This window comes from Choloepus didactylus, chromosome 13 (assembly GCF_015220235.1).
Source record: "Choloepus didactylus isolate mChoDid1 chromosome 13, mChoDid1.pri, whole genome shotgun sequence".
NCBI lineage: Eukaryota > Metazoa > Chordata > Mammalia > Pilosa > Megalonychidae > Choloepus > Choloepus didactylus.
The window spans coordinates 75,435,641-75,449,087 of record NC_051319.1 but is presented as its reverse complement, the minus strand read 5'-3'; the positions used below and the strand labels follow the sequence as shown (position 1 = coordinate 75,449,087).

The 13,447-nt window shown below is 41.9% G+C and overlaps 1 long non-coding RNA gene across 3 annotated transcripts in view; it reads left to right on the top strand.

Moving 5' to 3' along the window:
- Nucleotides 1–1,153: 1,153 nt before the first annotated feature.
- The window catches only part of LOC119507568, a 136,019-nt gene continuing 123,725 nt past the window's right edge, over nt 1,154–13,447 (top strand). Inside the window, exons 1-3 of one of the 3 annotated variants that reach the window (XR_005211308.1) lie at nt 1,474–2,542; nt 5,361–5,492; nt 6,921–7,529. This is a non-coding gene — a long non-coding RNA (uncharacterized LOC119507568). Of the gene's footprint in view, nt 2,543–5,360; nt 5,493–6,920; nt 7,530–13,447 lie in introns of those variants that run through there. The other 2 variants (XR_005211310.1, XR_005211309.1) reach the window with 2 other exon arrangements.

Genomic DNA, 13,447 nt, shown 5'->3' with positions numbered 1-13,447 from the left:
AAATAACTAACATTAGAGTATTACTGTGTTCATGCCAGGTACTGTTTTAAGCGCTTTGTATATACTATTTAATTTAATCCACATAACAGCTGAGACTGACACTACTTTTAAATATCTTCATTTTACATAAGAGTAAACTCAGGTCCTAAATAACTTGCTCCTGGGTCATGCAGTTTCCGGTGGTGGAACCAAGCTTCAAAATGAATCATTCTGACTCCAGAGCTTCTAGATGGGATGACACCCTGGCCGGCCTCTCTGTGCCACAGCCTGGGCACCATTGTATACCTTTCCTCTAGTCTTTTCCTGTGTGTTTCCCATAGTTGTAATCATAATTTAGATATAACTTAATTTAGCACCTTGTTGTTTTTTTCTTTTAACAAGTGGTAAATATTTTACTGTTGATAATATTCCTAACTTGGAGTAGATTCAGCATTACTTACCTAACCTATCTCCTTTTGCTGGATATTACGGTTGTATATGGGCTCATTTCCTTGGGGGCAGATTCCCAGTGTGGAAATTTTCATGTCTCATCTGGAGGTTAGGGAAGACTCCCAGGATGACCTAAAGATCCATGGCTTTGCTTCTAACACTTGGCTGAGACCAGCTAACCTGGAGATCTTCTGCAGACATGTGGAGTAGGGCTAGTCCCTGAGAGGAAGTTCGAGTGTAGAGATCGTGGTTGAACACCAGGAGACACTGGTGCCGAGGGAAAGGGAAGTGGAAGCTAATTCTTCCAAGACAAGCATGGTGTCTACGATAGAGGACATGCTTGGTAAATCTTTGCTGAGGGAATTAAAACTTATTAACTGGGGAGCTACATGTGAGGGCAGAGCATGCACAGCTCCTGTTGGTGGGCATCCCTTCCCTCTGGCCCTAGCGTCCCTGCTGCTATTTTCTTGACTAGGGCTAGATGCCACAGTTTCATATGGTGGCATTAAGGAACGAAAATGAGGAAGTTATACCTACTGAAAATGAAGGGTCACTAACTTGTTAACTCATATCTACCAGTTCATTCTTCAGTTCTCACATCAATGAGCAAATTTGTAGAGCATTTTTCATGATCATAAATACACATTGTAAATAACAGAAATGCAACTTTTAATCCTACCCCTTGTCTCAGCCTCAAGCACCAGGCAAAAGAAACCAAGGCTACAATGGAATGAAGCTAGGTTCTTGCATTTTAGTGTCTTGGATAAATGCCTTAAGATCAATGATATTTGATCAGTGCCCCCCAGTGTGATTTCTCCCTTGAGTTTTCTACTTGAAATAGTTAAATCTTTTCATGTGGACAAAAGGGAAGAAGGTGGCTCTGGTCAGAAGTTTGACTTTTAGGCTATTTTGAGGCAAAGTCCTTGTTTTCTCAAAAGTCCATATGCGAAACAAAACTGACTGCTAGCAACTGCTAAGTTGAACTTAAATGGACTTTGATCTTTAAAAAAATATATATTGAGTGTATTGTTATATCCTCTGCAAAACTGCTTATATTAATTTGTTTAAACCAGTAAAAAAATGATACCAGTGCATATGTTAAAAACCACTGAACTGTATGTACTCTTTAAAGGATAAAGTTTATGGTATGCGAATTATAACGGTAAAAATATTAATAAATACACATGCACACACACACATATAAAGGAAACAATACTTCCAAAAACGGTACAAGAGGAAATTTATCTAGATCCGTCCACAGGTATCTCGAGGGCCTAGCGTGTGCTACATCTACGCTGATGTTGATACTGCTACTTTTTCCAGAGCACTATGAGTCAGCTTTTCCTGACTATCTTACTTAAGTCATTATAGATGAGCTAGCTTGCCCAAGGGCTTGCAGCTAAGTGCAGAGCTTAGATTCAAACCCATGGTTGCCTCACTTAGAAGCCCCAGATTTGAACCACTATGGTCCGCCATCTCCAGTGAATGCTGAATTAATGTCAACTGGAGTGACTGTCCCGAAACACCCTCAGCTCATCTCCCGCTATCCCCTGTTCTCTCCCTGCCAACGTGGGAGTCGGGGACAGTCAGACCGTCTGCGACCCCGCGGCAACCCGAGGCCCGAAGCGGCGGCAGAATTCCGAAGACCGAAAAGCAGAACCAGAGGCCGAGCCTAAGCACGAAAGGAAGCCCGCAGCGTCCCGCCAGACAGGAAAACCGGACATCAAGGCAGGGATGACGCTGAAGGACAGCAGAGGCGGGATCTGCAGGCCTGCAGCGCCATGTCGGTCCCGGCTGCCAATAAAGTTGACGACCATTCATACTCCTGGGGGCTTTCCGGGGTCTTGACGCGCGTGGGCCTGCACGGCGAGGCCCGCGCTGTGCGGGAGACTCGGCCCGGGGCTGGGAGCTGTCCTCACGGCCGCCGGCTCAGGGTCAACCCCGCAGCCAGGCAATAAGGGCGGCGGGCGCCGAGCGTGACGCGGGCGGGCGTGCAGGCAGAGCGCCGGGCAGCCCTCGGCGCGTGGCTATGGCGGCCGTGCTGGGGGCGTGCGGGGCGACGCGACGTTTGTTCGCGGCGCTTTGGGGCCGGGACTGGAGCCTCGCGGCCATGGTGAGTCAGAGGAGGCGCGTGTGCGGGAGGAGGGCGAGGCCCCCACGGCGCAGGCTGAGGGGCAGGAGGGGCTGGGACAGGCCCGGGAATCTGCCGGGCCTTCGGGCTCGGACGTAGAGTCGCGAAGTGTGGGGACCCGGCACCTGCCTGACGCGCTGGTTTGAGCGAAGGTGCCCGCAGCATCTTCCAGTTTTTCCTTGGCTTAAAATTTCTGTCGTAGCCAACGAAATTGCTAACCGGAAAACAAACGAGAACGGGTTTTGTCTTAAAATAAGTTATGAAAGGACTTCATAAATATGAAAAGTATTTGTAAAATATTTGATGGTTACGCTGACTGGTGCCGTTGGGTCCTCGAGATTGTGCGCTCCGTGAGACCAGGGACCGCCTCCCTCACGGCCCGCTGTAAACGGGTTGACTGTTGAATTAACTAACTTGTTTTTGTGTTCATTTTTCAGAGTAATTATTATTAAAGGACACTTTCTTCTGTGTGACACATCGGGTTCTCTTGCCTCTTTCAAGGGGTCCGTTTTCCTGCGTTGGAAATTAGTATTTTGTGATACTAACTTGAGGGAAAGTTTTAACATGCAGCGCCACCTGGTGGAGAAATGTTGCATCAGATTCACCAATTCATTTTTTTAAGTTGCTTGTTAGCACACTTTACAATTTCTTTAATAGAAGATAACTAAAATAGCTCGATGATGGAGGGAGAGAAGCACTCTGTTGCTTATTCCTGAGTATTAGGGAGAGAACAGAAGTTGAGTGTTCACTGTCACCTAGGCTTGCCTCAAGGCGCACCCCCACCCAAGGGTTTGGTAGTGAAATACATTTATGATGTTCAAGTACAATTATGGTAGGGGAGAAGAATGAGTAAACAAACATGATCTGAATGGCTGCCATGTGCTGGACTCAAGACTGGGTGCCTTTGCATACAAGATCTCTTTAATTTTAAGTCTTTCAAAAAATCTCAACAGTAATATTCTGTAGAGATGAGGACACCGGAATTCAGAGAGGCTAAGTGATTTATTCAGCATTCCATGGCTAAAAGTAATAAAGCTGGGCCTTGAATCAAGTTTGCTCTTTCCAGTGTTCTCAGCCTCTCCCCTACTCCTAAAAAGGAAGCCAGCCACAAAGGGGTGGACCCTCAAGGGGGCCATGAGTGTTGTGGATAGAGAGTGGATCCATTTTACAGTCCTGGACATGATCTTGGTTCTTGGGCAGACATCTGTTGTGAGCACAGAGTGCACACCATTGATCTCACTGGGGATGTGGATGGCTGAGCATGCAGAGAAAACAGCTCAGAACACATTCCCCAGGCTCCAGGTGACTGCTGCATTATAGCAGCATGTTTGATAGTTTTCTTTGTAGCTTTTCAATGTGGGCACAGATGATTCCATTTCTTTACTGAGCTATTCCGAGTTGATTTTAAATACTTGTATTTAGTATGTCTTGCCGTGGATATTTGTGTAAACTTTTTCAGAACTATCATTGTAAAACTAATGAGTACATTTTTTTATTCTTCAATTTATAACAAGTCTTTTAAAGAAGCTTTTACTTTTTCAATTTTTACTTTTGTTAGTTGTGGGAAGGGGTAGCTGATCTAGCATGGAATAAAAACTAGAAAATTGGTTCATTAATATCCTTTTTTCTCTTCACAGACATAAATTGTCTTGAAGTAAAACAATTTTGCCCTCTTAATTATGCTAATGTCAGTGACAAAAAATTTCTGGACTTAGTGGAAGTGAGTTGTAGCTTCGTGGTGGAGAATAAACTCAGCCCCCAGTTACCCTTTGCTGAGGAGCCCTCACAGTAGTTCAGTCTTTTTGGTTGACAGTCTCTCTCTCACCTTAGCCTACAGTAGCCCTCCAAGTAGGCAAGGCAGTAAGTATTGGTTGGCACTTATGCTCAAATGAGAAGCCAGCTCCTCTCACTTTTAGTAGAGTATCCTTTTCTCTGGCTACAATTTTTAGAGTTCTTCGGTTAAAAAACAACTAACATGGGAAGTATGGGCCTGTCAACCAACAGAGCTGGGGTTTGTGAAAGTCATTGCTGAGTTAGTAGGAGCAAGGGAGACAGTGCACACAAATGCTTAGAACTGGGTAGCACTCCGGCCAAATTATGGAAGGAGTTCATCTTCTGTTGCTTTGAGAAAAGGGTTTCATAGATTCACTCCACTAAGACAACGGCTTTTTACCTGTGGCCCACAGGGTCAGAGAGTTCCCAGAATTTATAATACAAGATTGTATGTAAAAGTGCATTTGTTCCCCAGCACCCCTGGGGATTGCCCAAGATTCATCAGATTTGAAAAAGGAATAATGATCCCAAACAGTTAAGACCCACGTGAGTAAGCAGTGAAACCTACCCGTGGTGGTGTGGGACCATCCAAAGAGCAGAAGCACAGGGATTTGGAACCCTGAGTTGTAATCCTGGTTTTGTAAATGGACTTGCAGGGTTTCCTCAGGTGCGTGTGTGTTTTTTACCAGTTTCCCAAGTCCCAGAGTGCTGCAATTGTGCACATATCTGAGATGACCAGTGGTAATGGTCAATCTTGGCTAGATCTGTAATAAACCAGAGAAGCAGAATTGTGGAGTTTGAGGCAGCAGTAAGGGGAGGAAAGACAGCACACTGAGGAAGTAGCTCATTTTGCATAGAACCAGCCATGCTTTTGTCTATCTTTTGAGAACAAAGGAGCCAACGACGGTAAGAATTTGTTGCCCTTGAAACTTTTCTCTACATCTATACATAAAGTACAGAACTATAAGTTCATTTGAGTTTAACCAAACCTCTACATTTTCAGATATTAAATGTGTTCTCTTTACAGTCAGCAGATGCTCACTGGTTGACAGCAGAAGAGAGGAACCAAGTTATACTTGACCTTAAAGCGGCAGGATGGTCAGAATTAAGTGAGAGAGATGCCATCTACAAAGAATTCTTGTTCAAAAATTTTAATCAGGTAAATATTATAAATTCTTGCTAGTGCCGTGATCTATGTTGTCACCTTAGGCTATAATGGTTTCTGATGCTGCTGGTTGTCTGGTCTCCTGTGGATCCAGTTCCAGATTCTCCCTTCTTTTAGAATTCAGTGATAGTTATTCTATCCTCCTTGACAGTTGCTACAACCAAACTGGGTGACTTTTGGCTCTGGGGGAATGGGTTGGTTTGTGTCATTTGGAAAATCAAATTCTAAAATCACAGTTGCTTTACTTTGGTGTTGGCTAGGGTATTTAGTTTCTTTGGAAATTTCAAATAACATTGGAAGAAGGTATGAGCTTTTTGTGTTTATCATAAGGGAGCACGAGTAAAAATAATTGGCAACATACACTTGCCTGACTGATTTTGCTTACTTTCCTAAGTGGCTGGTAAATTTTCTTTCTTCCTGTAGTTGTATTTCTATCTCTGATTCTTCTCCCAAGCTGTACCTCCTTCCCTGATTGACACATTTTCCCCAAACCCCATAGCCAACCTTTGAAGCTTTTCTTAAAACCTTACCTCTCCCCTGGAGACACAGCCTTAACAAGGTAACTGTTCCATTAGGGTCCCACCTAATGGAGTCATGTTAGAGAGTCATCTCCCATGACTTGCCTTTGAGTTATTACTTCATTGCATTTATATAAGGTAAATGCTTTTGACTTTCATGTTTGTTCAGTTAGTTTGGCAATCCTTTGGACAGATTTATTGTTTTTATGTATATTAGGTGTCAGCATCTAGAAGTCAGAGACCATGTTTGCTGAAGTAATTCTCTATTGTACCTAGCACAGCTCTGGGTACAAACATGCATTGATGAATGCAGGCATTGACTAGTGTTTGCTAGTTTCTAAAAGGGTGTGTGAGGACCAGATTTCCACCAAAAAGAAACCTTCAGCATGTTTTCCTTGTAAATGCCATTCACTCCACTGAGCTGCATGTACTGTTCCAACCATCTGGCTGCCAGCCTTATGCTGTGAATCCCCAACTCGTGAGGAAACCTGTACTGAGCAGACAGACGGCCTGTCCCTGCCACCCCATGTGCTTGACCGCTCTTGTTAGGGTCTTAGCACCTGCAGCTGGTGGCAGGGAATCCCATTGGTATAGTAAGCTTGTGCATACCTCTCGGTAGCATTTTCCAAGCTTATTAAAATTCTTACATGTGTACAGCCTGACTTCTTTAAGCCTGGGCTAATTTATTGGGCTTGAACATGTGGCTTAAAGTACTTGAGTTGTGTTGCCTTGGGCTCTGCCCTTGAGTCAGTCCTCCAGAATCACTCTGTCCTTGCACTTGGGATGGTGACTTCCAGAAATACGAGGGAAGGGAAGCTGTGCAGGACATCCTTGATTAGTTGTAAGGTTATTCACTGAGATATTTAATTAACTCATCTTTTTTTTGTTTTTCTCCTTCACACAGCTTTTAGGAGAAGGAGGTAGATGGTAAGGAAATCAGCAGTGTCAGGGAATTTATTCAGAGAACCAGCACTGAGGTTATATCTTGGGGCCAGTTTTCTAGCCAGTCTCCTGTCTATGACTTCTGCATGTACAATGGCCCTGTAATGGCAACTGATAACAATGACAACCGTCAGTGCCCTCCAGTCAAAGACCACCAGGAGCATACGTAAAATTGAGCAAGTTGGGTTTGTTAGTACTCATGGTAATGAGGAAGAACTTTCCTCATGGAGAATCTTGGGCCATTTCAGGAAGAAAGTATTAGAAAAGACTTATTACAGGATTTGGGCTTGTATTAGTGATTTGGGGAGTATTTAAGGAAGCAGAGATTTGGATTGGATGCTTTCAGGACATGAGAGTAGTTTTATGATTGGGTATTTTAATAAATATCTGTAGGGAGAACAGACTGAAGTGAAGTTAAAGCTAAAATTGATTGATCAAGAAGCCTAGTGTGCCGGTTTGTATATATTACGTCCCCCAGAAAAAGCCATATTCTTTGATGCAGTCTTGTGTGGGCAGACTTATTAGTGTTGATTGGATTGTAATTCTTTGATTAAGTGTTTCCATGGAGATGTGACCCATCCAACTGTAGGTGATAACTCTGATTAGATAATTTCCATGGAGGTGTGGCCCCGCCCATTGAGCTTAGGCCTTGATTAGTTTACTAGACCACTATATAAGCTCAGGCAAAAGAAGTGAGCTTGCTACAGCCAAGAGGGACACTTTGAAGAAGGCATAGAAGCTGAGAGGGGCGCTGTGGAAGAGCGACAGTTTGAAGAGGGCCGTTAAAAGCGGACTCCTGCTCCTGAGAAGCTAAGAGAGAGCAAACGCCCCAAGAGCAACTGAGAGTGAATTTTGAAGAGGAGCTGTGGCCTAGAGAGGAAGGTCCTGGGAGAAAGCCATTTTGAAACCAGAACTTGGAGCAGACGCCAGCCACGTGCCTTCTCAGCTAACAGGTTTTCCGGATGCCATTGCCCATCCTCCAGTGAAGGTACCCGATTGTTGATGTGTTACCTTGGACACTTTAAGGCCTTAAGACTGTAACTGTGTAACCAAATAAACCCCCTTTGTAAAAGCTAATCCATCTCTGGTGTTTTGCATTCCAGGAGCAGCATTAGCAAACTAGAACACCTAGTCACCCATATAAGCCAGGAGAGGGGGATGTTTGGTATTTGGTGTCTTAGACAATGTTCATGTTTTTGACTGTGTTAGACATGATTACAGAGTGGTCTTGTTTTTGTCTTGATCCATCATGGCCTTGCCTGATGTTGTTTATGTTCAACAAGAGAACACCAAGTCTGAATGCCAGGTCAGCTTGTAGCAGCACCAAGGCCTAGCTGGTAGTACTAGCCCATCTCCCTGTTGGTAGGGGCTGCTTTTCTCTTTCTAACAACTGATGTTAAGATAGGTGATTCTCTGGACTGAAAGATCCTTACTCATCTTTCCTTTAAGACAGAAAAGTCATTGTTTATATTCTAGTTGCACTATAACAACAACATATTAAGATAGTGTAAATTAAAAAAATAATTTTCCACTGCAACTCCTTTCATTTTTCTCTGTTCTCCTTTAGTCTTTTTCATATGTGTGCCAATTTGAATGTATTATGTCCCCCAAACGCCATTATCTTTGATGTAATCTTGTATGGGCAGGCGTTATCAGGGTTGATCAGATTGTAACTCTGAGTGTTTCTTTGGAATGCTCCCCACCCAGCTGTGGGTGATGACTCTGGTTGGATGGTTTCCATGGAGGTGTTGCTCCACGCATCCAGGGTAGGTTTAAGTTGCTCAGTGGAGCCATATAAATGAGCTGACATAACGGAAGGAACTCAGTGCAGCTGTGAGTGATGTTTTGAAGAGGAGCAAGCTTGCTAGAGAGGAACGTCCTGGGAGAAAGCCATTTTGAAACCAGAACTTTGGAGCAGATGCCAGCCACGTGCCTTCCCAGCTAACAGAGGTTTTCTGGATGCCATTGGCCATCCTCCGGTGAAGGTACCTGATTGTTGATGTGTTACCTTGGACACTTTAAGGCCTTAAGACTGTAACTGTGTAACCAAATAAACCCCCTTTGTAAAAGCCAATCCATCTCTGGTGTTTTGCATTCCGCAGCATTAGCAAACTAGAACAATATGTATCGTTTATTTACAGTGAAGCTATCAATTGAGAGTGAGTGGGGGCTGGAGGGAACAGTGTTGGAAATCTGGGAAGACGGGAAAAGGTATGGAATAGTCACCCTGAGAAATAGGATAGTAACCTAACTAGGGAAATGTGGTCAGTTGCTAGACAGTGCTCAGTGTCCACTGGTGATTTATGGTCTTACATGTAGAGTGTATATTTGTTGTGTTTCGTCCAGCTGTGCTCAGCTACTTGGGCACTGGCTCTGAGTAGGTGGAGAATTGGGTTTAATGGGCTGAGCTTTTGCCAAATGAATGGAATGGAGGAACAGGGCAAGGGAAATAAGACTGTGGGTAAGGAAGAGATTAAAATAGTGGACCATGGTGTCACAGTTGGTAAGGAAGGATGTGCAGCTGTGATATGGGAGATGGGTAGTGAAGAGGTGGGAGTATAAATTGATATAATCTTTTTGGAGGGCAATTAGGCAATTTCCATCAATTTTTAAAAAAATATTTTAAATGGCTTTATTCAAACACCATGCAATCCATCCTAAGTGAACATTCAGTGGCTCCTGGTATAATCACATAGTTATGCATTCACTACCACAGTCTATATGAGAACATTTCCATTTCCTCTGCAAATGAAGAGGGAAAAAAATTTAAAAATCAAGAATTAAAAAAAATAATAAAAAAGGAGAAACAACAAGAATCCCATATCCATCCCTTATATCCCCCTCTTACTGACATTTAGCCTTGGTATATTGCCTTTGTTACAATTAATGGAAGAATATTACAAGGATACTGTTGGCTATAGACCCTAGTTTGCATTTATTGTATTTTTTCCTTATACCATCTGTTCCAGTTTGCTAAAGCTGCTGAATGCAATATATGAGGAATGGATTGACTTTTACAATGAGGGTTTATTAGTTCACAAATTTACAGTTCTAAGGCCACGAAAATGTCCCAATTAAGGCATCAACAGGATGATACCTTCTCTGAAGAAAAGTCGATGGCATCTGGGGTTCCTTTGTCACATGGGAAGGTAACATGGCCAGAGGTCTGCTGGGCCTCTCCTGGGTTTGGCTTCTGGTTTCTGTGGCTTCTTCAACATGTCTCTGGGCTTCTGTCTCTGAGCATCTCTGGGCTTTTCTGCCTTAGCTTCTCTCTCAGCTTCTCTGAGGGCAAACTCTGGATTATATATCTTAGCTTCCCTCAAAAATGTCTCTCTCGGCTTCTCTTGTGGGTCCTTTGCCCCTGGGTTGCATTTCTTTCAGCTTCTGATTCCAGTGGCTTTCTTTTTAAGCATCTGTGGGTTCTTACTTAGCTTCTCCCAGGCAAACTCTGGGCTTCATCTTTTCGCTTAGCATCTCCAAACATCTTTCTGTCTGCATCTCGGTGTGTGTGGGCTCTGAGCTCTCTCTCCCCAAAGTCTTATGGACTCTAGTAAACTAATCAAGTCCCAACTTGAACGAAGTCTTATGGACTCCAGTAAACTAATCAAGTCTCAACTTGAATGGGTAGGATCACATCTCCATGGAAATCATCTAATCAAAAATTTCCACCCACAACTGGGTGGGTCATATCTCCATGGAAACAGGCTAATCAAATGATCCCACCCACAATAGGTCTGCCCCCAGAAGAGTGGATTAAAAGAACTTAGTCTTTTATGGTGTACATAACAGATCCAAACCAGCATGGCATCCCATTTTCATCCTCTTACAATGATACCATTCATTTGTTCACCCTCATTTATAAACTTTTTTATATTTGTACATGTAATCACCATCATTGTCCACTCGAGGTTTTGCTAAGATATATAGTCCCAGTTTTTATCCTCTATCTTTCATTCTGGTGTCATAGTTGCCCCTAGCCTTCATCTTTCAACCATACTCACACTCAGCTTTGTTCATTAAACTTACAATATTGTACTGCCATCACATAGTATTGTACTATCCATTTCTGGACCTTTATAGTCAATTCTAGTTGCACATTCTGTACTCCTTCAGCATCAAATGCCCAATCTCTGCCCTCTTTCTACCTCCTGATAACCTGTGTTCTTAACTTTAATTCTCAGAGTTTGCTCATTATAGTTAGTTCATATTAGTGAGACCATACAGTATTTGTCCTTTTGTTTCTGGCTAATTTCACTCAACATAATGTCCTCAAGGTTCACCCACATTGTTGCAAGCATCATAACTTTACTCTTACAGCTGCGTAATATTCCATCATATGTATATACCATAGTTTGTTTACCCACTTTTCCATTGATGGACATTTGAGCTGTTTCCATCTCTTGACAATTATGAATAATGCTGCTATAAACATCGATTTACAAATGTCTGTTCACGTCCCTGCCTTCAGTTCCTCCGAGTATATGCCTAATAATGGGATTACTGGATCACACGGCAATTCTATACTTAGCTTCCTGCGGAACTGTCAAAATGCCTTCCGGAGCAGTTGCACCATTCTACATTCCCACTAACAGTGAATAAGTATACCTCTTTCTCCGCATCCTCTTCAGCACTTGTAATTTTGTGAGTTTTTTTGTTTGTTTGTTTGTTTTTGATAATGGCCTTTCTAATAGTTGTGAGATGATATTGCATTGTCATTTTGATTTGCATTTCCCTAATAGCTAGTGAAGTTGAGCATCTTTTCATATGTTTTGAGCCATTTGTATTTCCTTTTTGGAAAAGTGCCTGTCTGTCCATGTCTTTTACCCATTTTTAAACTGGGTTGTTTGTCTTTTTGTTGTTGAGTTGTAGGATCTTTTCGTATTTTGGATATTAAACCCATATCTGATATGTGGTTTCCAAATATTGTCTCCCATTGTGTAGACTGCCTTTTTACTTTCCTGACAAAGTCCTTTGATGTGCAAAAGTTTTCAGTTTTGAGGAGAGCCCATTTATCTATTCTTTCATTGCTTGTGCTTTGGGTGTAAGGTCTAAGAAATCACTTCTTAAGATCTTTAAGATCTTTAAGCTCTTTCCCTACATTTTCTTCTAATAGTTTTATGGTCTTAGCTCTAATGTTTAGATCTTTGATCCATTTTGAGTTAATTTTTTTGTACTTTGTGAGATAGGGGTCCTCTTTCATTCTTTTGGATATTCAGTTCTCCAAGCATCATTTGTTGAAGAAGCTGCTTTGTCCCAGTTGAGTTGACTTGACCGCCTTTTCAAAGATAAATTGTCCATAGATGAGAGGGTCTATTTCTGAACACTCAGTTTGATTCCAGTGGTCAGAATATCTACCTTTATGCCAGTACGGTGCTGTTTTGACCACTGTAGCTTTGTAATATGCTTTAAAGTCAGATAGTGTGAGACCTCTCACTTCATTTTTCTTTCTCAAGATATTTTTAGCTATTGAGGTACCCTGCCCTTCCAAATAAATTTGATTATTGGTTTTTCTGTTTCTGCAAAGTAAGTTGTTGGGATTTTAATTGGCATTGCATTGAATCTATAAGTAAAATTTGGGTAGTATTGACGTCTTAACTATATTTTGTCTTCCAGTCCATGAACATGGTATGTCTTCCATTTGTTTAGGTCTTTCTTGATTTCTTTTAGCAATTCTTTGTAGTTTTTTGTGTATAGGTCTTTTGGGTCCTTGGTTAAATTTATTCCTAAATATTTGATTCTTTTGGTTGCTATTGTAAATGGCAACCATCTGATATCCTCCTCAGATTGCTCTTTACTAGTGTATAGAAGCATTACTGATTTTTGTGTGTTGATCTTGTATTCTGCCATTTTGCTGTATTCATTTATTAGCTCTAGTAGCTTTGCTGTAGATTTTTTGGGATTTTCTACATATAGGATCATGTCATCTGCAGACGGTGAAAGTTTTACTTCTTCCTTTCCAATTTGGATGCCTTTTATTTCTTTTTTCTTGCCTAATTGGCCTAGCTAGAACTTCCAGCAGAATGTTGAATAACATTGGTGATGGTGGGCATCCTTGTCTTGTTCCTTATCTTGGAAGGAAAGCTTTCAGTCTTTCCCCATTGAGTATGATGTTAGCTGTGGGTTTCTCATATATTCCCTTTATCATATTGAGGAAATTTCCATCTATTTGTTTCATTTGAAGTGTTTTCATCAAGAAAGGATGTTGAATTTTGTCAAATGCCTGTTTTTGCATCAATCAAAATGATCACATGGTTTTTCCCCTTTGATTTATTGATGTGGTGTATTACATTAATTTTCGTGTGTTGAACCATCCTTGCATACCTGGGATAAAACTCAGTTGGTCATGGTGTATAATTCTTTTAATGTACTGCTGAATTCAGTTGGCAAGTATTTTGTTGAGGATTTTTGTGTCTATATTCATTAAAGAGAATTGTTCCTTTTATTAATACATGGTGTCTTTCTTTGTCTCTTTTAATTGTTTTACATTTG